This window comes from Phoca vitulina, unplaced genomic scaffold, assembly GCF_004348235.1.
Source record: "Phoca vitulina isolate PV1807 unplaced genomic scaffold, GSC_HSeal_1.0 scaffold3, whole genome shotgun sequence".
NCBI classification, from domain to species: domain Eukaryota; kingdom Metazoa; phylum Chordata; class Mammalia; order Carnivora; family Phocidae; genus Phoca; species Phoca vitulina.
The window spans coordinates 50602235-50612664 of record NW_022589706.1 but is presented as its reverse complement, the minus strand read 5'-3'; the positions used below and the strand labels follow the sequence as shown (position 1 = coordinate 50612664).

The 10430-nt window shown below is 32.9% G+C and overlaps 1 pseudogene; it reads left to right on the top strand.

Annotated features, from left to right (window-relative positions):
* The first annotated feature begins 3738 nt into the window (after nt 1-3738).
* Nucleotides 3739-3947, top strand: LOC116629235 (annotated as a pseudogene).
* Nucleotides 3948-10430: the final 6483 nt, after the last annotated feature.

The following is a 10430-nucleotide window of genomic DNA, read 5'->3' as shown; positions in this document are numbered from 1 at the left end:
AAATTAATGACCTCCTTCTATGGACTATTACATTTTTTCCAAAATGTTTGAATAGAACCTAAATATTTTGATACAAAACATGGTTTACAGTGCTGCTACCCTGTATGTGTTACATAGAGCTCTGTAGATACTGCCTGTGGTTCCTCCTGATAGACATTTTCCCCTGACACATGCTCTTCACACAGAGATTAAGAAAGTGGCCTGTAGAGTCAAGAATCCAGGATCTGAATCATGCCCCTCCACTTACTTAACTTGGACAAATCAGTTAACCTTTTATAACCACCCATTTATTCAGCATTAAAAAAAGATAATAACATTTTTACTGTTGGCTGCCTAGCTTAAAAAATTTAAAAAATTTAAATAAAAGTGATGTTTTCTATATGGCAGTGTATTGAAATAAAAAGTTCCATTACTTAGAGGAGCTTGATAAATATCGTAAGTTTTCTATTCAAGAACCAGAAGGGCAACCCATAGGTGTAAAGACCATGTTGATAGGACTTGGTTTTGTCCTAGCACTGAAGATAAAAGTGAAATGAATATATGAATAAGTTAAAAAAAGAAGCTTCCACAAAACCAGTGTGGATCCTCCACTATATTAACTATATTAACACAAAATACAACATTCTTCAGAAGAATATAACAGAATGTAGAGCCTCTACTCTACATCATTTGCAAAGTCAGCATATAATGAAAAAATTACTAAGTATGTAAAAAAAAAAATCCAAAATGTATTAGTTAGGGTTTTCCGGAGAAATTGAACCAGTATAATATATCTCTTTTCTGTATCTACAGTAGATCCTCAATCAATATGGGTTTGAACTGTGTGGGTCCACTTAAATGTGGATATTTTTTATAGTAAAGTACTGTAAATGTATTTTCTCTTCCTTATGGTTTTCTTAATAAAATTTTCTTTTCTGTTGTTTAGTTTATTGTAAGAATACAATAAATAATACATATACAAAATATGCCTTACTTATGTTATCAGTAAAGCTTCTGGTCAGCAGTAGGCTATTAGTAGTTAAGTTTTGGGGAAAACAAAATCATATATGGATTTTTGACTGTGTGGGGGGTTGGTACTCCAACCCTCATGTTGTTCAAGGGTCAACTCTGTATCTATATCCATATATCTATTGAGAATTATTATGAGGAATTGACTCATGATATGGGGGCTGAGAAGTCCCACAATCTGCCATCTGCAAGCTGGAGACCCTGGATTGTTAATGGTATAATTCAGCTTCAGTCCAAAGGTCTGAGAACCACAAGAACCATGGTAGAAGTCCCAGGTCAAAGAAATAGAAGATGAAATGAAATGTCCCAGTTCAAGGAGTGAGGCAGAAAAAAGGGGCAAATTCCTGCTTCTTCTGCCTTTTGTTCTATTCAGGCCCTCAGTGACTTGGATGCTTCCCACCTACAATTGGGCAGGGCAATCTACTTCACTGAGTCTACCAATTTAAATGCTAATCTCATCCAAAAACACCCTCACAGACATACCCAGAAATGTTTAATCTTAGTGCTCTGTGGCCAGTCAAAATGACACATAAATTAACCACTATACAAGGAAATGTTACTCATACTCAAAAGTAAAATCAATCAATAGAAACAGACCCACAGCCAATCTAGGAATTGAAGTAAGCCAATAAGGATTTAAAAATAACTAGGATTGAACATGTTAGAGGATTTATGGGAATATAATTAAAATATTGTCTGAAAGGTTTGGTAATTTCTGGAGAGATAAGATTATTGTTAAAAAATCAAATAGTAATCCAAGAACTTAAAATTTTAAAAACTTAAAATAAAAATTCCCTGGATGATATTAATAGCAGAAGCAGATTATCTATAATAGAAAAAAGGATCAATGAATTTGAAGATCAATAGAAAATTTCCAAACTGAACAACTGAGAAAACTAAAATTAGCAAAGGCTCACTGATCTCAGGGATAGTATCAAGTAATCTAATATGTATATTACTGAAGTTCTAGAATGAGGGAAGAGAGAAAATGGAACAGAAAAATAGTCAAAGAAATATTGAGAAGATTTTTCCAAATTTTATCAAAAACCAATGCACAGATCCAAGAAACTCAGGGCACGCAAGTTGGATTAATACAAAGATAACTACATTTAAGTCTGTTGCAGTCAACTGCTAATACCAAAGATACAAAGAGAGTCTTTTAAACAGCTTAAGGAAAGAAAGACACATTGCATATTAGGGAAACATTGATATTAATGATAGCTGATTTTTCACCTGAACCAATGGAAGCTAAAAGATAATGTAATGGGCACCTGGGTGGCTCAGTCAGTTAAGTGTCTGCCTTCAACTCAGGTCATGATCCCAGGGTCCTGGGATTGAGTCCCACATCAGGCTCCCTGCTCAGTGGGGAGTCTGCTTCTCCCTCTACCCCTCACCCCTGCTCGTGATCTCTCTCTCTCTCAAATAAATAAGTAAAATCTTTTGAAAAAAGATAATGTAATAATATCTTTAAAATGTGACATTCAAGGAAAAATATCAATTTAGAATTCTACACCCAGAAAAGATAATCTATAAAAATGTAGATGTGATGAAGGAATTTTTAGGTAATAAAAACTGAGGGAATTCACAGTTATCAGACACAAACTGAATAAACTTTAAAGAAAGTTGAGGTTAAAGTGAGATTACACCAGGTGAAAATTCAGACCTATGGAAAAGAAGTAAGGAAGAGCACTGAAATTGCTAACTGTGTAAGTAAATATAGGGTTTTTTTTTCCCTTTTTAAAATCTTTTAAGAGTTAATAGACATATGTGGAGGCAAAATATATGAAAGTATTAGCACGAAGGAGAGTAGAATATAAATAGTATTATAGATTGTACTATAATTTTGTTAACAGAAAAAGAGGTAGGATACTAATTCTACATAGCCCATGATGAATTAAGGATGTATTATATAATCCTCAAAGAAAACACTAAATGATATGAAATTTTTAGCTAAAAAGCCAATAAGGGAGATAGAAAGGAAAAATAATAATACAGGTTTAATTCAAAAAAGAGAGGGGAAACACCACAGGAGAGAACAAAAAGCAAGCGAGTAGACTTAATCCCAATCATATCAACAAATGCACTAAATTTGAATGGACTAAATATTCCAATTAAAAGACAAATTTTGAGGCTGGATAAAAAAGCAAGAGCCAACTAACTATATGCTGTTTATAAGACACATACTTTAACTATAAAGACATAGCTGAAAGTAAAACGATGGTAGAAGATATATCATGTAAACACTAAGCATAAGAAGCTGGTATGTCTTCATTAATATTAGACAAAGTAAGGTTCAAAACATGGTGTATTATTGGAGATAATTAGGGTCATGTCATAATTAAAAGATCAATTCCTCAAGAAAATATGAGTCCCAGATGTGTGTGCCCCTAAAATCAGAGCCTCAAAATACATGAAGCAAAAATTGACAGAAGTGGGGAAGAATAAACAAATCAGCAATCACAGTTGGAGATTTTCACATCTGTTTAACTGTCAAAATATAGGAAATTTGAATGAAACAATCAACCAAGTTGATCTACTGGTATTTGTAGAACGTGGGACCCAGCAACTGCATTATATAAGTGCACAGAAAATATTCACCAAGACAGACCATAGTTTGAGGCAGTGACTAGTAACAATAAATTTTATAGGAATAAAATGATATAAAATATCTGGTAGAGTGGAACAGCCACCGGGTATTCTGATGTTGTATTCTGAGGAGCAGCTAGCAGCATGATAGAACGGGCCAGGAACTGCTTATACCTGAGGTGGACTGTGGAACAGAGGGGGAAGTTCAAGTCAAACATAGAAGGACATCCTTACTGAGCAACCAGGAGTGTCAGCTGTACCCAAGACGATCTCAGCGGCAGCAAGTACCTGTGGTAGATTTCTAGGTGGAACTGAGACAGGCATTCTTAGCTGAGACACCAAGAGATGGTTAAAGCAGTATTGGAACATACGGGTAGCTCATTTCTGAGTGAAAAACCAGGTTAGAGCTGATGCAGTCATGGTCAGGAATAAAGAACTAAAGAATGGGGTGTTTAAAGGCCACTTAATTATTTGGGATATGTTAAAAGAATTTTTTTCCTTAAAAATTTCACATGATAAACACATTGCAGAAAATTTTTTAAAAATAAAAGAACAGGACCTTGATGTTCTTACCCTGACACTTTTGTCTGTATTATTTTGATGTCATTGTTGTGCATGGTTTTTAGGTAGTTTTATGCATACTTAATTTCTGTTGAGTTTCAAATTAACATTATGTGAACATACTTCATTATAAATGGCTGCTGAATATCCTGCTAATGAATGTTTTGTAGTTCCCTTTTGTGAGGAGACTTTTCTTTTTGTTGTTGTTGTTGTTGTTGTTTTATGTTTTTTCTGGTAGTTTGATAAAAGCTTCAGTGAATTGCTATGCATAACAGATAGCATCATTTCCTTAGATATGAAGATATGAAATAAATTGAATCAAGGAATATAAACTTAAGGTACATTTTACAAAATTGTATTACAAAGTACTGTATTATTGTCTGTTGCCTTGAGAAAGTGGACTGCTAGTTACAATACACTTTCACCTGCACTGGTTGTTTTAATTATGTATCATTTGTGCCTACTGAGTTATAAATACACATCATATTCATTATCAAATAAGATGTGAAATACTTTCCCATGTTTATTTACTAATTATTCCTTTTTTGTTTTGTCTTTTTCTCACTTTTTTTTTGTTTTCAACAATGTATTTGAATCAGCTGACAATATAATAAAAATATTATCTCTAAAAAGAATATATTTTCTGATTTCAATGGGTATATCTTAAAATTAATAATAATAACATGTTGAAAATACTCAAACATTTAGATATTTAAAATCCATTTTTCAATAAAAAAGAAAGGAATGATTAAAATTTTGTATCTTTAATATGTTTATATAAGAATAAAAGAAATGTTTAGAATCAGTGATCTAAGTTAGGGGTTGGCAAATTATAGCCTAGGGTCAAATGTAGCCCATGCTTGCTTTTGTAAATGAAGTTTTATTGAAACACAGCTAGATGCATTCATTGACATTACATCTAAATTCAGTGTAAGAAGAAATAAAAAATTGAAGCAACCTTGTATTTAATAAAGTATAATTAAAAATATTCCCCTGAAGAAAGCTCTGGGCCCAAGTGGCTTTACTGGTGAGTTCTATCAAACATTTAAAGAAGAAATAATACCAATATCACACAGACATACTTAGGAAGAACAAAACATTTCCCAGCTCATGTTATGAAACCAGCAAAACCCCAATATAAAAACTGCCAAGGATATTATAAGAAAAGAAAGTTGCCAACTAATAGCATTCATGGACACAAATGTAAAAATCATTCATAGAATATTAATGAGTTGAACCCAGTGATAAGAGAAAAAGCTTCTAAAGGCCTGGGATATAAGGGAATCTATTTTAGATTTCTTTCTAAGTCAGCGTGATTGTATATAAACTTTGTTTAAACTAAAAGCCTGATTTATGGCCCACCAAACATACAATGTACACCCACTTTGTAAATGAGTAGCCTAAAGGAAAACCATCTAGCCCTTAAGATATCGATCAATGCTCCTACTCCCTGCATTCCCTAACATTAAAAAATTATTCCTACCTATATGTTAATCTATAATCTTCTGAGCTTTTACAAGATGTAAAAAGGCATATAACCTTGTAAAACTGTTCATTCTCTGGAGCACTTTCATCCCTGTGAAGAGCATGTTTTCTGGGCAGCTGTCCTAACTTAGGCTCAAATAAAACTCTCTTTCTTACTTTTAGAGATTCTAAAAGGTTTGTTGATTTTGTGTTGACACCAGCAATATTTTAAAAAGATATTGCATTACAACAAATTGGTGTTTTTTTTTTCAGGAGTGTAAGGTTGATTCAACATTAAAAAATTAAACAACGTAATTCACCACATAACCAGATCAAAGGGAAAATTAATATTATTATTTCAGTAAATGCAGAGAAATCATTTGACAAAAGTTTCAGCTAAACATTCATAATAAAAATTCTCACCAATATAGAAATAAAAGGATTTCCACAATCTGATAATTTATGGGAAATGCATAGCTGACTTAATTGTGAAATAATAATTGCTTTCTCCCTAATATAAGGGGCACTGGAAACATGCCCACTTTTATTCCTCTAATCACCACTACAGTGGATACCGTAGTCAGTGTAACAAGGTAAGAAGAATAATTGCAAACAAATAAATAGAAGCAAGTGAAATTATTTTTATTTCCAGAAAAATATTATATTTTGGTAGAGAATGATATGGAATTCACAATATACTTATGGAAACTAACAAATGTACTTAGCATGATCATATCATACAAGTGCTATGTATAAAAATCAACTGCCTTTCTATATACTGAAAATGGAAAATGAAATTTTAGAACATAATTTAAGAACATAAAATATTCAGAAATAAATTTAACAAATATTACAAAACCTGTACATTGAGAGCCACAATACACTTCAGATATACACTTAGAAAAGACCTAAATAAATAAATATATACATTGTTCATGAATCGAAACAATATTGTTAAGATATCAAGTCTTTACTAATTGATTTGGAAATTCAGCACAATTCTATTAAAACTCTGGCAGGGTAGAAATTAGTAAAATGTTTCTAAAATGTATATGGAAATGCAAAAGATGTAAAGTTATAGTAATGAAGACCATGTAGTATTGATGCAGAAAGAGAAAAGCAATTAAATGGAATAGAGTCCAAAAACAGATGCAGATGAAGTCCATTGATTTTCAGTACGGGTACCAAGGCAACTCAATTAGAAAATGGTATTCTTTTAAACAAATGATTCTGTATAACATCAACTAGGTCTCTGTGTGAAAAAAAAATTATTCTTGACTCTATATTCATGCTCTATACAAAAAATAATAGCTACAGACCTAAATAATATAAAAGCTATACCATTAAAAATTCTGTAAGAAAACATAGGAACATATATTCATTACTTTGGAGTAGGTGCAGATTTCTTTAATAGGACACAAGAGACACTTATCTTCGAAAAATTGACAAATTTAACTGCATCAACATAAAAAATGTATTTTTTTAAAAACCTCATTAAGAAATGAAAAGACAAGCTACACAATGGGAAAAGTATTCAAAATACATTTATTTGACAAAGTACTTTCATGCATAATATATTAAAAACTCGTAAAATTCAATCATAAGGAAGTCAACAAAAGACCTGAATATAATTTTTGGAAATGAAGATACACAAATGGCCAGTAAGCATAAAAAAGCTATATTGGTCATCAGGCAAATGCAAATTAAAACCATGAGATGCTTCTTCATACTTGTTAAAATAGCTAACATTAAAAAGAGAAATTTTGAACTATTTACTATATTAGACTAGCTGTAGACTTCACTATTTAATAGATTAGACTGAGATGTAGATGTAGGAGTCAGTGGTTATTTATAAATACTTTTTAAAGTCAAAACAATAATCACGACAATGTTCATGCAGCAACTTTTGAGAGAGAGGAAGGGATGGAGGTCAGACTCCGTGAAGGTTAACCTTTGAAGGAATGTGTGGCCGAAGAGCAATTCATGAAAATGATTTTTTTAAAAAAATGATTGTAGATGTTGGCGAGAAGGTGGAGAAACTGGAATTCTGACACACTGCTGATCGGAGTATAAAATGGTTATTTATAACATATACATATGATTTTGCTCTCCTTGGTATTTATTCAAGAGAAATGAAAATATATGTTCATGAAAGGATTTGTATAAGAAGAACATTCATAGCAGCTTTATTTGTAATGTTCAGTAATTAGAAACAACACAAATGTTCTTCCATAGGAGAATGAAGAAAGAAACTGGTACTTTCATGTAATGTAATATACAACTGAAACAGTAACATGGATGAATCACAAAAGCATTCTATTGAGTAACAGGCTCCAGATACAAAAGAATATATAGTGTATGGTTTAATTTACATAAAGTTCCAGAACAGGCAAAATTAATATATACTGACAGAAAAAAAATTTTAAAGTAGTAGCCTGGCATGACAGTGGGAGATGAGATTGACTGGAAAAGGGCAAGAAGGACTTCCTAGGGGTGATAGAAATGTTCTGTATCTTGATGGGGTGGTGGCTACAAGGTATATACATTTATGTGTGTGTGTGTGTGTGTGTGTGTGTGAATGAAACTCATCAAACTACATACCTAAAATCTGTGCATTACAAGTGATACTAGACCATGATGATAGATTAGATATGGATTTAATGTTGAAGGTGAAGTCATACATGGATTCTATATTTTAGTCTTGAACTAAAGCTATTTTAGTACATTCAGATAAGAAGCAACCATTGAAGAAAGTTTTGAGGAGCATTGGAACCCATTCCCCATGAATTTGTGGCATGGTAAGTGTAAAAAATATAAAAGACCTCAAGACTATAAAAATGTTTCTCTTAATTGAGTAGAAGTGTGATGTCCCCTCCCCAAAAGAAACACTTAAAGCAAAACAAAACAAAACATTGTGGATTATAAAATCTATGCAGAGCTTATTTTAGAGAAATTATTCTATGTAGATTTTTTTTCTGTTCAAATCAGTACATAATGAGTTGGTTGAACTGCTTTTTTCTGCTTCACCTTTTTTTCATTGGCCTGGGATGGGGCAATTGGGATGTTAGGATTAAAACAAACAAAAGATAGTTTTTTGCTAGTATTCTGGTGATATTTCCATTAAGTGTACTTTTTTGTCTTCCTAACTTTGCTAACAAAAATGGTAGAGTTTAAAGTTCTTTTATAAAGTACTTTGAAATGTAATATATTTCATTGATAGCAATTATAGTATTCAGGTTTTCAAACATAGTTGTTGCTCATGAATACCTTAACATGATTTAACATCTTCCTGAAACAGATTGGATCCTGAACAGTCAGAGATTAGAGAATTTATTTTTTAAGCTAAGTCACTACATTGGATCTGTTAAAGCTATCCAGAGTAATAAGGTCCTGGTAATATTGCCTAGAATAAATAATTTCAGCATACTTAGCTTAATATGAATGTTTTTATCAAAATATTTATTCTCAGAGTAACAATGTTTAACATTGCATTATTTTATGTAATACTTCTCCATTTTATGCTTTTACCTGTTACTGTTGTATTTATGTAATCCTCATATTTTTCACAGTATTTATTATTGTAACCCCTGATATTGCCAAACTCTTTTTTTTTTAAAGATTTTATTTATTTATTTGACAGAGACACAGCAAGAGAAGGAACACAAGCAGAGGTAGTGTGAGAGGGAGAAGCAGGCTTCCTGCTGAGCAGGGAGCCCGATGCAGGGCTCGAACCCAGGACCTTGGGATCATGACCTGAGCCAAAGGCAGAAGCTTAACGACTGAGCCACCCAGGTGCCTCTGATATGGCCAAACTCTTGACTTGATTTTAGTTTGATGCTTAGAGTTTTGTAGTTTTCCCTGAGTTCTGCTTCTCTTCACCGTCCCTTGAACAGAGTAGCTATGTTGTGCTCATCTCTCCTCTTTTGTCTCTGACCACCCCCTTTCTCCTCCTCCTTGAAGAGAAGTTGAGCGTGTGCCTGTTTTCTAAACACTCAGCATCAATTACCTCATGCAATTTTTTCAGTGACCTTGTGAACTCTTGGAATTTGGGGGCACAATGTTCTCAAGTGCTGAATAACTGCTTTCATCAGACATCTTGATGTATGAATCTCTATATCATGTCCAAAGTAAGAGGTCAGTCAGTTACCCAGAATTACATTCATTCAATTCACCAACTTGGGGGAAAAGGAGAAAATATAAGATGAAATAGAATATGTGATTATTGGGTTGCTCTTCCACAGGGTAAGTAGCAGTTTTTAGAGTCATAATGTTACTAAATTCTGGAAAAGGTATGATTCTAGGAATTTTGATCAACTTTAAAGCCTAGAATACTAACCAAATTTGTTTGAAACCACTTAACACATTCATGTATTCATTTTCTTTCTGTGTGCATGCACTCACACACATCAACTCACATCTACATACAAATATATAAAGCATATTAAATGTCAGTTTTCCTGTTTTCTCAGAATTTCAGCTGTAGCTCCAAAGCTAAGAAAATAAGAAGTTTCCATAGTAACAAGTGAAAGGGGGGGAATTAACATTTTCTGAGTACTTTGTATGGCCAGGTATCTTATATGTTGCTTCATGTAGTCCCTTCAGAAGTTCTAAAAGGTATTGTTATCTCTGTTTTACACCCGAGACTCAGGTTAAGTGACTTGCTGAAGGCTCAAAACCACATTGAAAGCCAGATATGATGAAATCCTAAATCTATGCCCTTTTCTCTACAGGATGCTGCCTCCTCAAACCAGCATACATCTTCCTAGGGATCTAACCTTTTCGGTGAGGACAGCCATCTCTCTGTGTTAACT